The 14389-nt window shown below is 39.2% G+C and overlaps 1 protein-coding gene and 1 pseudogene across 2 annotated transcripts in view; both read left to right on the top strand.

Annotated features, from left to right (window-relative positions):
- Positions 1-14389, top strand: part of MGA (MAX dimerization protein MGA) — a 166543-nt gene that overhangs the window by 27590 nt on the left and 124564 nt on the right. The window lies entirely within an intron of this gene.
- Positions 5447-8279, top strand: LOC128315967 (40S ribosomal protein S15a-like; annotated as a pseudogene).

Genomic DNA, 14389 nt, shown 5'->3' with positions numbered 1-14389 from the left:
TTGAAGTCAGCTTGAATCGCACAATGCTGTAATATAACCACTGCTTTAACATTTTGGTGTATTCCTTTCTAGAGATCTATAGTGTTTATCTTAAACGTTTTTATTTTTGTTAAAGTTTATTTATTTATTTTGAGAGAGAGCTAGCAAGAACACATGAGTGGGGAGGAGCAGAGAGAGAATCCCACGCAGATCCTGAGTCGGGGTTCGATCCCAAGAACCAAACCATGAAATCATAACCTGAATTGCTACTAAGAGTAGGATGCTTAACCAACTGAGCCATGTAGGTACCCCTTCACATTTTATTTTTTATAAAGATTTTTTTTTAAGATTATTTATTTATTTTGAGAGAGAGATAGCACAAGTGGAGGAAGGGCAGAGATGAGGGAGACAAAATCCCACACAGGCTCCGCACTGTCAGTACAGAGCCCGATGCGGGGCTTGAACCCACCAACTGTGAGATCATGACCTGAGCTAAGTCGGACACTTAACCAACTGAGCCACCCAGGTGCCCCCAAAAAAATGAAAAAAAAATTTTTTTAATGTTTATTTTTGATAAGGAGAAACAGGGTGTGAGTGGGGAAGGGTCAGAGAGAAAGGGAGAACCAGAATCTGAAGCAGGCTCCAGGCTCTGAGCTGTCAGCACAGAGCCTGACACAGGGCTAGAATTTGTGAGATCATGACCTGAGCTGCAGTTGGATGCTTAACTGACTGAGCCACCCAGGTGTCCCAAGAAATGTGTGTTTAATTAGAGTGAAACTCTTGTCTTGTGTCTACAGTTAATCTCCTCACATTTTTTCTTAAATTCCGTTAGGCTTTTGTCCCCACTGCTCCTGTAGAGTTCTACTTTGTGACCATTTATCTCTACATTGCTAAATCCATCAGTCATTCCTCATTCCACATGGTCTGTTAGCAGCTTTGCCACAGTTAATTACTTTCTTGTTCTTGAACCTAACCATTTTCCCCACTTGCTTTTCCAGGACATCACATTCTCCTAGTTCTACTCTTGTCTCAGGGTCTGTCCTTCTTGCTGTGTGCTAGTTCTTCCTTACCTCCCTCCTTTCAATGTTAGAGTGCTCAGGGCTCACACCTTGATTATCATCTTAAAAAAAAACAACTTTATTTTGGGGCACCTGGGTGGCTTAGTTGGTTGAATGTCTGACTGTTGGTTTCATCTCAGGTCTTGATCTGAAGTTTGTTATATCGAGCCCTGAGTCAGGTTCTATGCTGACTGCATAGAGCCTTCTTGAGATTCTCTCTCTCCCTCTCTCTCTCTCTGCCCCTTCCTCCTCATGCATGTGCACACGTGCACTCTCTCTCTGTCTCTAAATAACCTAAAAAGAAATAAATTAAAAAAAAATTCTTTATTTCCTACCGAGAATTGATAGGGCATTTGTTATGATGAGCACTGGTATTGTATGTAAGTGATGAATCACTGAATTCTACTCCTGAAACCATTATTGCACGTATGTTAACTAAGTAGAATTTATTTACTTATTATTATTTTTTTATCATTTATTTTTGAGAGAGACAGAGCATGAGCAGGGATGGGGCAGAGAGAGAGGGAGACACAGAATCCAAAGCAGGCCCCAGGCCCTGAGCTGTCAGCACAAAGCCCGATGCGGGGCTTGAACGCACAGACCACAAGATCATGACCTGAGCCGAAGTCGGATGCCCAACCGACCGAGCCACCCAGGCATCCCAACTAAGTGGAATTGAAATAAAAATTTGAAAAGAAAAAAAATAAAAAGGGGTGCCTGGGTGGCTCAGTCGCTAGTGTCAGACTCAATTTCAGCTCAGGTCACGGTCTCATGGTGAATACATAGAGTCCTGAGTAGGGCTCCACAGGGCTTCCACTGCTTGGAATTCTCTCTCTCTCTCTCTCTCTCTCTCTCTCTCTCTCTCTCTCTCTCTCTCTCTCTCCCCCCCCCCCTTCCCTCCCTCCCTGTCTCTTTCTCTCTCTCTGCCTACCCTGCTTGTGTGCTTTCTCTCTCTCTAAACAAATAAAAGAAAAGAAAAACTACAGAAAAAATAAATTCAAAATAAGAAAACTTTATTTCCTCAACTTATTTAGTCTCTTACACAAACGACTTGAATTTGTATCTTCAGGTTTGGCCTTTTCTCCTAAATCTGGACTCTTGTATTCAGTTACCTACCCAACATCTCCAGTTGGATGTCTAATAGGATTTTAAATTTGTTCAAAACTGAACTCTGACCTTTTTCTACCTCCAAATCACCCCCTTGGAGCAAGCAGTCACACGGTAGTCAAGCTGTGGTTACCCTGTCTTGACTTAATTTATTAATTGTGTGTGTGAATAGCTTACAGAAATGGCTTAGAATTAGAGGGCAGTTAAGTCTTGTGGTTTAGCATACTCAGAAAATATGTGCAGAGATACTCAGGGCCTATAGTGGACGTTAGGTAATCTGCTTCGTCTTCCCCCCATTACTCCTTTGATCTCACTTTAAAAATTTTTTTTAATTTTTTATTTTTGAAGGAGAGAGAGAGTGTGAACAGGTGAGGGATAGAAGAGAGGGAGACACAGAATCTATTGCAGGCTGTAGATTCTGAGCCAGCAGCACAGAGCCCTATGAGAGGCTTGAACCCAGGAGCTGTGTGATCTCATTTTCAATTGTTGTTCCTCTCTAACACTGTTCTTTAGCCTTAATGCTTCCTTGTTATCCGTCAAACACTCCGGGAAAGCCTCCATCTGCAGGCCTTTGCCTGGAATATTCTCTGAGATATGGCTTATTCTCTTCTTTATTCAAATGTCACCTTCTCAGTGAGTCCTTAACCACAATGTTTAAACTTATGACCCTTTGCAATGCTGCTACTCTCCTTTTCCTACATCATTTCCATAGCACTTAGTCACCATTTAACATATATATTTTTTATTTAATTTTATTTGTCTCTTCTCCCTATCCCCAGACTGGAATCCTGTATAAACAGTGGGCGGGACAGTGACTTTTATCTATTTTGTAGACTCTTGTATCCTCTGGTACCTATAAAAGTGCCTCACATGTGGTAGAGGTGACTCTTGAGTGTTAAGAACATAGCATAATGTTATTTAAAAAGTTAATGCAATAATACCTCATGCTCTTCCTTTCTGACGGGGGCTGGCACAATGGCTCCTGCAAGGAATGGTGGTGAGAATAAGAAGGGCCATTCTGCCATCAATGAAGTTGTGACCAGAGAATGCATTATCACCATTAACAAGTGCATTCATGGAGTGGACTTCAAGAAGTATGCCCTTTGGATCTGCAGTGAGCATGGAGTCTGCTTAAGATTCTCTCTGTCCCCCTATCCCTTTCTCCCTTGCTCATGCTCTCTCTAAAAAAAATTAAAAAAAAAAAAATTAAAAAAAAGTGTGCCCTTTGGACCCTGAAAAAGACCCATAAATTTGCCTTGGAAGAGATGGGAACTCCAGATGTGTGCATTGACACCAGGCTCAGCAATGTTTGAGCCAAGGGAATAAGGAATGTTTCTTACCATGAACTGTGTGTGTTTGTCCAGAAAACATAGAATGAAGATTCACCAGACAAGCTCTGTATATTGGTTACCTTTGTTCTTGTGACTACTAAAAAAATCTGCAGATAGTCCATGTAGACGAGATCTATCAGCTTGCTGGTTGTCAAAGTTATAAGACCACACTTGCGTGCACATGCATGCATATACACAAGCCAAATGCAGTTTTAGAACATGAGTAGAAATGTATCTAGAATAGTACTAATTCTTGATTTGGGGGGTTTCAAAGACAGTTTTAAAATTTTATGAAAGTGGGGCACCTGGGCGGCCCAGTCGGTTGGGCATGGGACTCTTGATTTTGGCTCAGGTCATGATCTCACAGTTTGTGAGTTTGAGCCCCCATTGGGTTCCGTGCTATCAGCACGATCCTGCTTGGGATTCTCTCTCTTTCCCTCTTTCCTCTGCTCCTCCCCTGCTTGTTCTCTCTCAAATAAACTTAATAAAATTAAAAATAGCTTGCTTGCTTTCTAAGCTTCTTTATTTTTCCATTTACTTATAAAGTTATAGATTTATGGATGTATATAATTAGTATATATGTGTATATTTTCTTTATTTTCCATGTTGTTTGTCTTAGTTTATAGAACTTAAAATTTTTAATGCAGTCAAATCTGTATTTTCTTTGTTTCTAAGCTTAGAAAATGGTTCTATCTTTTTCTCCTTCCTGCCCAGAGATTTGATAAATATTCACTTTTGTTTTCTTTTAGCTTTCTCCTCAAAGAATGAAAGGGTGTGTTAAGACCATAGAGTTTAGGAAATCATAGGCTTATAGTTAGAAACTGAGGGCATGGAAGTGGCAGAGATTGTTCAGGGGGAGTTTTTAGCCAAAGAGAAAAGGCTGGGACCATGGGGAAGGGCCTCAGAAGAGAACCAACAGGTAGGTATGTAATTTGCAAATGATGTTAAAAAGGAAGTCAGTGGTAGGAAAATGAGAGAGGGACATAGCAAGAGTCCAGGAGTGATGCAAGTTTTAGGAGGGGTAGAGTGATCAGTAGTGTCATTTAGGTTAGGACAAAGATTGAACACCTAAGGATAATAACTGAAAAGTGGTTATTGGATGTGGCCACTAGAAAATCACTGGTGACCTTTAATATTTTAGTGAAGAGATGAAAATGCAGTACAACTCTTAAGGGTTTGGCAGGGAAAGAGATTGGGTCACACCTTATGGGATAGGAAGAGTTGAGGATTTTTTTTTTTTTTTTTTTTAAGGGGAAGAGTTGAACATATGTATAGAATGTGGAGATGTAGTTACAGGATAGGGAGATATTGTGGTTTGGAAAAAGGAGTTAGTTGATTCTGTGAGCAGTTGAGGGTTCTAGGCTTAAGGGTCTGGTAGGGGACTAGTTTTAGAAAGGAGAGGTACCTTTTCCTTTCAGATGGATAGGATGGAGATAAGTGGCTGAGGACATAGGACTAGGAGAGAGAAAATTTGGAGGTGATTATGCCTGATTGCCACTTTTTAGCTATGTGATTCATTATAATCAGTGAACAACTTAGTTTTTAGTTTTCTTATTGTAAAAGAGTATTAATGCTTGCCTTGACTGTTTTATAGAGAATGTGAGTTAAAAATGAAGAAAGTATATGTTAAAATGCTTTAGAAACTTAAAATGCTATACAAAACTATGGCTTATTGTTAGTAAAGTGTTTTGAGAAAGGCATTTGCTTTTTCAAAGTATAGAGTATATAAAGCTTACTAAATCAAAATGTTTGAAATAGCAAGAAGGTGCTGAGGATTCTGGTGTTGTAGGACCAAAATGTGAGAGTCTTAGGCCTCTCAGTCTTTGTCTTCTATCTGGAAAGGTTTCTTTGCAAGGCAGGAACATGTTTTAATAAGAACTGCTGCTGATATTAGCACTTGAAATCATTTAAAATGTTGATGGTGGGAATAATTCATGGAAAATGTGTGGGAAGAAATCTACCTAGAAACAACACAAAGTGAATTTTTCAATGGTTTAAGTTTGGGATGAAAAGGCAGAAATTCTGAATTTTCATGTGTGTCTTCTGCTTGTTCACTTCTGAAAATGTTTGAAAAAACTTTTGAAAAAACCGGAACTTCAAGTTTTTATGAAGTCTTAAAAGATTTGTTGCCTCAGATTTATTTGTGCTTAGCTTTTTTCCACCATTTTTCTGTGCCACCATAATGATGCACATGAATGTCCTGGCAGATGCTCTTAACAGTGTTAATTAACAATGCTGAAAAGAGAGGCCAACACCAGGTTCTTATTATGTCAGGCTCCAAAGTCATTTGGTTTCTAATGGTGATGCTGAAGCATGGTTACGTTAATGAACTTGAAATCATTGATGATCACAGAGCTGGGAAAATTGTTGTGAACCTCACAGGCAGGTTAAACAAGTGTGGAGAGATCAGCCCCAGATTTGACTTACAACGCAAGGATCTAGAAGATGGCAGAATAATCTCCCATTCTGCCAGTTTGGTTTCATTGTACTGACACCCTCAGCTGGCATCATGGACCATGAAGAAGCAAGACAAAAACACACAGGAGGGAAAATCCTGGGATTCTTTTTCTAAAGATGTAATACATACGTGCAAATAAAATGCCTCAGTGGGGAAAAAAAACTTTTGAAAAAACTTCAAGTTTTTATGAACTCTTAAGAATCTGGTGCCTTGGGGCGCCTGGGTGGCTCAGTCAGTTAAGCATCCGACTTTGGCTCAGGTTATGATCCCATGGTTGGTGAGTTCGAGCCCCGAGTAGGCCTAGAGCCTAAAACCTGCTTCGGATTCTGTGTCTCCCTCTCTCTCTGCCCCTCCCCTGCTCGCACTCTGTCTCTCTCAAAAATAAGTAAACATTAAAAAATTAAAAAAAAAAGAATTTGGTGCCTCAGACTGATTTATTCTTAGCTCTTTTCCAGTTTATCTGTGTTCTCATGGCATATAGGTTTGAGAAGTAGGGGAGATGATTCATTTTCAGAAATACCAAATAAAAGCTGTGCTATCTAGTTAACAGTGGGTTTACAACCTATTGGAAATATGTACAAGTCCCACCCACAATAGAGTCCCAAACCTTAAAACAATTTTTTTAATGTTTATTTATTTTTGAGAGAGAGAGTGAGCACAAGTTGGGGAGGGGAGAGAGAAGGGGACAGAGGATGCGAGGTGGGCTCTGTGCTGACAGCATGATGTGAGGCTCGAACTCACAAACTGTGAGATCATGACCTGAGCTGAAGTCGGATGCTTAACCGACTGAGCCACCCAGGCGCCCCAAGTCCCAAACCTTTAGACACTTCACTTCCTGGTTCTTCTCCCCCTCTCTGTTTCTCAGGCTTATTTTAGTGGGCTTTGCTATGAGCATGCGCCAAAGAACAAATGGAAGAGGGACTGAAAGTCTCTGTGTCACCTCAGGGAATGTACATTTGTTCCAATCAGACTACGTTTTACCTTACATGGGCATAGGTGACGTTTGGGTTAGGCTGTAATCTCTGTAGTACTCAGCCAGTGAGGAACCAGGGGAGGGACTTGCATGCTAAGAAATAAATTGTTGTAACTGCCCTGAGTATGCCTGTCCATCAGACACCAGCTCTTGCAAGAATGTTGATTAAAGCCTCCCTTCACTGTGCTCTGAGTCTTCATGTCCCTCCTTTGATTGGGTCAGTGGGCTTATTTCTAACACAGGTACAGGTATTTTTTTTTTTTTTAATGTTTATTTTTGAGAGAGAGCAAGAGTGAGAGAGAGAGGCAGAGAGTAAGGGAGACAGAGAATCTGAAGCAGGCTCCATGCTGTCAGTGCAGAGCATGACGTGGGGCTCAAGCTCATGAACTGAATCATGAGATCATGACCTGAGCTGAAGTCAGACACTTAACCAACTAAGCTGCCCAGGTGCCCCTACACGTATAGTTTTTATGTGTAGGGAGTCTATCACAAGGTATTTAGTAAAAAAACAATAAAAAACCCAAAAACTTTGCTTTGTGCTTTTCTTAGCAGTCTAAGTTCAGTTACATTTCCATTCCTTTGCTCTTGCTTATCATCAGTCCTGGGTTTTTGTTTATGATTTCTGAGTGCTGGGGATGACTGGAGAAAACCATATAATTGAGCTAATTGTTCCATTATTGATAGATGTTGCTTAGTCTGATTTGGCCCTTGATGTTGCAGTTAATTGCCATGAACATTTCATGGGATATTGACTCTTACTCATTCTCTTGACAGAAAAGTTCATGGTATTGTTTCATTTTGTACCCTTATTAATTTATTAAGACATATTTGAGTATCTACCATATGCCAGCCAGTATGCTTATGAGTTGAAAATTTTAAGAGGGAAACAGTAACAGTGCCAAATACAGTACATTGGTATAGAAAAATAGGGGCGCCTTGGTGGCTCAGTTGGTTAAGCATCCAACTTTGGCTCAGGTCATGATCTCTCATGCGTGTGAGTTTGAAACCCGCGTTGGGCTCTATGCTGACAGAGCCTGGAACCTTCAGATTCCGTGTTTTCATCTTTCTCTGCCCCTACCCTGCTCACGCTCGCTCTCTCTTAAAAATAAATAAACATTAAAAACAAATTTAAAAACAAGAGAAAAATAAAGACAGGAAAATGTTAATTTGACTTGATGATTATGAAGTTGTGGTGACCTGGGGTGCCCGGGTGGCTCAGTTGGTTAAACATCTGACTTCAGCTCAGGTCATGATCTCTCTGTCTGTGAGTTTGAGCCCCTCAGTCAATGAGGAGTTATGACTAAAGGATCAGAAGATACTAGTGATGAGGAGAGGATATATCTGGAACATGGGGTCCCATGGGGGGACCATAAAGGAGGATGATCATGATCTGGAAGCTGCAGTAGAGAGGCAAGTGAGTGCCAATCACTGCGGGCTCTGTGGGGGTATGGACTGCAGTAAAGAGAGAGCTGTGAGAAAATCTTGATGGGAGAGCCAGGTGTAAGTGAAGGTAAATAAGTAGAAGGAACATTGTTCAAAAAGGTTGAGGGAGTCTGGGATTTGGTAACAAGAGAATGATTATTTTCTTGGGCATAATGGAAAAGATTTGGGCAAGTGATATTATGGAAGGAACCAGGGCTGAGGATATTTAGACAAGAAAGGTAGATCACGGTGGGGATATTACTGCCTTTGCATGTTGAAAGTTTTTGATTGGGCTCACTTGTCTGAACTTTGACACAAATTATTTTGATACTGAAACTGGTTTAAAATATGTGACTTGATCGCATAGAGGTGATAAAGGCTTTTATAAAGTTAATGGTAAGGGAAACAAAGGCCATATTCTGGGTGAGAGATTTCATATCCTCAACAAAGTTGAAGTCCCTCGTTAGGTAAAGGCTCCCAGGAAGAATGTGGTCAAGGGCTGGTTGTGTCCAAGGATTCCCATGATGCTTGTAGAAGGGTTATAAGCCCATGCTGGGGTGGATGTCATGACAAGGATCATTTTAGAATAGAGTGATTGTCAGTTTAAAATTGAATGGCTTGTGTATGTAAACTGGAAGCAAATGGAAATGAATAACTATGGTTTTAGGATGTTGGGATATGGGTTAATTTTTAAATTTAATTTAGTATATATATTTTTTTGGTGCTGTGACTTGGATTGATTTAAAAATAATTTTTTTTTAATGTTTTTGAGAGACAGAGACAGCGTGAGCAGGGGAGGAGCAGAGAGTGAGAGAGAGACACAGAATCTGAAGCAGGCTTCAGGTTCTGAGCTGTGAGCACAGAGCCTGACGAGGGGCTTGAACCCACGAACTGTGAGATCATGACCTGAGCCTAAGTCAGATGCTCAACCGACTGAGCCACCCAGGTGCCCCAGGAGAGTTTCTTTATGAATTATGAATCTTGGTTGCAAGTGACCAAAAACCCAAACCAAATTGGCTTAAAAAGAGAATACTTTGTCTTAGGCTACTGAAAAGTCTAGGGAAAGCACTGACTTCAGGTATGGCTTTTGTAGTTTAGATGATGTTGATGTTGTTACCAGGACCTAGTCTCTTTCCTTTTCTGAATTCAGATCTGCTCTCCACTATGTGTTGATTTGATCTTTAGGTTTCATATAGCAGTAGGGTGACTAAAATAGCTCTAGTTGTTGTCTTTCCAGTTCTGGTGTAGTAGAAAGAACTTCTCTTCATCCAATAACTCAAAAGTCCCATGCTTGACTGTCATTGACAAGATGAGCCATGTGTCCATCTTTGATCTAGTTATAGCTAGGGGAATGTGATGCCCTGATTTGCCTGTATCTGGGTGACTAGTATTTGTAGGTTTGGATCATTATCTCTCCTGCTTTGGACCCCTTTATGTACAGAGGAATAGTCTTCTATGTCTGACTTTTCCTCTAGGTCTAGATTGCTTCTGTTTTAGAATAATCTGGATATCTGAGATTTTGTTAAGTTAGTATTTCTACAACAAATGCAGTCATTACTGAGATTTGTTAAAGACACAGTTGCAGGTACTTTTGGCAGTTCCTTAGATGAATAAACCTAGTTTTTGTTTTCAAGAAAGTGACGGGTTATTGGTGTATGTTATGCTTCTTTCCATCACAGGTGACAAAGACATATTTGGATTTCTTTAAGAACTGGATGTTCATTTCACACATCCACATGGTAAAAGGGAGGCTGGAATGCCATAATTAATCCAGGATAAACAGTTTGGATCCACACCTCAGACAGACTGGAATATATGTAGTTAAGGAACTGGAGGAATCCGTGGAAGCTATGGAGAATATATTTTCTTATAGCCTTTTCAGCATGTGAATTTGTCATTTTTCCCCTGCATTAGAGTTTCCTTTCCTCTACTCTCCTCCCTTCCCCTCCCCCTCCTCCCCTCTCCTTCTCCTCTACCCCTTCCTCTCCACTCCTCTCTTCCCTGTCCCCTGTCCCCTCTCCACGCAACATGGGCTTGAACTCAGGACCCTGAGATAGGGAATTGCATGCTCTGCCATCTGAATCAGCCAGGCCCTCCTCTATTGGGTTTTCTTAATGTCTCTTTTGGTCTCTGGTTATACCATTCCTGTTTCATTCATCCCCTGACTTCATCCTTTTCTTTGTATATGCTTTTCCTTACCTTGTGTCATCTCATGTATGCTTTCTGTTAAGTACTTTTCTCTGGAAATGGCTCAGATTCTCTTCTTGATTCCTACCTATGCAAGTCCCTCCTACTGCTTCCCATTCAGTTGAGAGAGAGAGAGAGAGAGAGAGTGCATTTGCATCTAAGAGAATCTGTCTGTCATATCTGTTGGTCTAAGCTCTTAGCAAGCTCTTTCCTCCTAGGCTGATGGCCATTCTGCAGGATTGGTAACCTTTTGGGTCAGGTGCATGCCTGTGTGCCAGGGTTGTGTGGAATTTATATGGAGATTAGGAGATAACAGGAAATAAGAGGCCACAATACAGCTCCTTAACATGCAGGGGGCTGTTGGTGGAGCTTTTACCTTAAGGGGGAGCTGTGATTTTGTTGATCAATCTGGCAAGAACTAGATTATTTAGAAGAAGGCCATTGTTTATGTCAGCAAGGGCATCCAGATAGGCTCCATGAAAACACTAGACTTCTAAGAATGAGAAGATTTCTGTAGGAGGAGATTAAGGAGAATGATGTTGATAGACTATGAAGACAGGGAGAAGATGCTATAGTAGTGGAAATTGTAACTGCAAAACGTTCAGGTATAGGGCATATAAGAAAGAAAGATGAATCCAGAATATTGAGGTCTTGTTTATGTTAAAGCTAAGGAGTTTAGGTGCAACCTGGAGGTCATTGTTTAATTGTCTTGAAGTTCTCACTAACCTTAAAATCACTATGAGAATTTACAAATGAATAAAGTTCAGTCTAGAGAAGTGTTGTAATTCATTTCTTGCAGTTAAGATGGTATGACATTTGAATTTGAATTTTGTGACATTAGTATTCTGTTGTTAAATATTTATTTATAAAACTTCTGTGATTTAAAAAAGTTTTGATATAATTCACATGCCAAAAAGTTAACCTATTTAAAGTACACAGTCAGTGGTTTTTAAGTGTATTCATAGTTGTGTACCCATTCTCACAGTCAATTTTAGAACATTGTCATAACCTCAAAAAGAAGCCTTATTCCCATTAGCAGTTACTTTCTATTTCCCCCAATGTTCCCAGCCCTGGGCAACTACTATTCTACTTTGTATCTGTATAGGTTCATACAATGTGAGGTCCTTTATGATTGAGTTTCATGTATCATAATGTTTTCATGTATTACCAAACATATATATGTATGTGTGTGTGTGTATATATATTCAAAATATAACCATATGTATATGTGTATATATATATGTATACACACACACACATACATATATATATGTATGTGTGTGTGTGTATATACACATACACATATGGTTATATTTTGAATTTCATTAATAAAAAATTTGTGGAAATTTGTTTTTCTCCTGTTATATAAGTATGTACATAATACCCTATTTTGCCTTTTGCTTCACAAAGCCTAAAATATTTATTATCTGGTCCTCTACAGAAGACGTTTGGAGCCCTTGAGTTAAAGCATTATCATTAACTCATAGCTATACAATGTTGGACATCAGTGAACTTTTCTAGGTCTTTGTTTCCACATTTATAAAAAAAAGAGGGATTGAAGAAAATCTATATGTATACCTTCCAAATCTAATATTCCAATAATAATAGTACCTTCTGTATTCACTTCATATGATAATATTTTGAATGAGAGCTTAGGCCAGTTTATAAAGTATGAAGAAATGTTCTACTACCCAAAATATGAAGAAATACTTTATTAATACTGGATCACAGAAGATGAAGTGGTTCTGAGACACCTGGCGATACACATGCAGAGGAATGAAGTTGGACCTCTACCTCATACCATATACAAAAATTAATTTAAAACAGAACAGTGATCTAGGGATACCTGGCTGGCTCAGTCGGTGGAGCATGAGACTCTTGATCTTGGGGTTGTGAGTTTGAGCCCCATGCTGAGTGTAGAGATTACTTAAAATCTTCAAAACCTATATAATCTCAGCATAAGCATTAAAATTATAAAACTTTTAGAACAGGGAAAATCTTCATGACCTTCGCTTTTGGACCCTATTAAGATACTGAAAAGACAGCCCACAAAATGGGAGAAGATATCTGCAAATCATGTATCTCATAGTGGATTAATATCCAGAATATATAAAGAATTCTTACAGCTCAACAACAGCCAAAAAAGCCAATTCAAAAATCGGGAAAGGATTTGAATAGACATTTCACCAAAGCAGATATACAAATGGTCAATAAAAGCAAATGGAAATATGCTCAAAGTCATCAGTGATTAGGGAAGTGCAAATCAAAACCCTAATAAGATACCACTTGACTCACACTAACATGGCCATAACCAAAAAAGACAGCTACTAACAAGTATATATAAGTATTATCATATGGTATTTGCCTATCTGACTGATGAGAGTAATGTGCTGAAGTTTATCCATGTTATTGCAAATAGCAGGATTTCTTTCTTTTTTTTAATGGCTGAATAGTATTCATACACACAAGTATATAGTCTACACACACACACCCAAGTATGTACATTTTCTTTATCCATTCATCTGTTGATGAACACTTGGGTTGTTCCCTATCATGTATATTATAAATAATGCTGCAGTGAACATGGGGTGCAGATGCATACCTAGAAATGTATATGTATATGGAAATGGAATTACAGAATCATATGGTAGTTCTGTTTTCAGTTTAAGGAACCTCCATACTGTTATCCCTAGTAGCTGTGTCAATTTGTAGTCCCACTAGTAGTGCACAAGGGTTCCTTTTTCTCCACGTTTTTGGTGGCATTTGTTATCTCTTGTCTTTGTGATGATAATCATTCTAACAGATGTGTGGCATGGGAATGGACATCTTGCATATTATTTTAACTCGACAGCATGGTATATGTATATAGTTTGACATTACTGGTGATTCAAATCATGTTAATTTTCATTGAAAGGACTTTGTTGCAGTATAAGTTTTGCAGGTAATCACTTTTGATATTAGGTTGAATTTATTGAGAAACATTATCAAGTCTATAGGAAAAGTTAATTTTTTTAAATGACTTTGAGAAGAGCTGCATTTTTAATTTTTTGTAATGTGTGTGTATTTTTGAAGGGGAGAGAGACAGCATGAGCAGGGGAGGGGTAGAGAGGTAGAGAGGGGTAGAGAGAGGGAGACACAGAATTCAAAACGGGCTCCAGGCTCTGAGCTGTCAGTAGACCCTGATGCGGGGTTCAAACTCATGAATCATGAGATCATGACCTGAGCCAAAGTTCGATGCTTAACCGATTGAGCCACCCAAGTGCCCCAGGAAAAGTTAATTTTTAAAGCTGTTTTGGTGTTCAGTAATAGTAATTAAGGGTAGTTCTTCTCATTCAGAAAAATTTCAGCTAGAAAAAATTGTAGTAAAGCTTTACCACTGCTAAGCCTGCCAACTTCTTAATGGTAAGGCAATTGGGATATTCGTCTTCTACTTCTGACAAAAATTCATGGAATAAAGGACAGTTAAGTCCATGAGAACAAAGTTAACTGTTTTCCTCACCAGCGTTAACTATTGATACTACTGGTTGAGTAACACGTGATAGGTGTTTTCTGCAGACTGTTTTCTGGTGAATATTGCAGTGAATAACTGTAGGCTTTAAACACCCTAAATTTTCATGAGCTTTGTAAATTTGTCCAGTTAAGACTTTTTTCTACCCACATGTATTTTTACCACCATCAGTTGTAATTCATCTTAGCTGATTCTACTTCAGGTTGTACTGAATTAGTGTTGTCCCAGAATCTTTGAAAATATTCTTGCCTCTTGTTGTTCCATGCAGATTTTTCATACAAGCTAATTGTAATTACTTAATTACTTCAATTAGTTACTGTATTAACATCTCAAATAAATGATAATAACTGAGAAGTATTGGTAACT

Source organism: Acinonyx jubatus, chromosome B3 (assembly GCF_027475565.1).
Source record: "Acinonyx jubatus isolate Ajub_Pintada_27869175 chromosome B3, VMU_Ajub_asm_v1.0, whole genome shotgun sequence".
Taxonomy (NCBI): Eukaryota; Metazoa; Chordata; class Mammalia; order Carnivora; family Felidae; genus Acinonyx; species Acinonyx jubatus.
The sequence above is the reverse complement of the archived record's forward strand: the minus strand, read 5'-3'. Positions and strand labels throughout refer to the sequence as shown.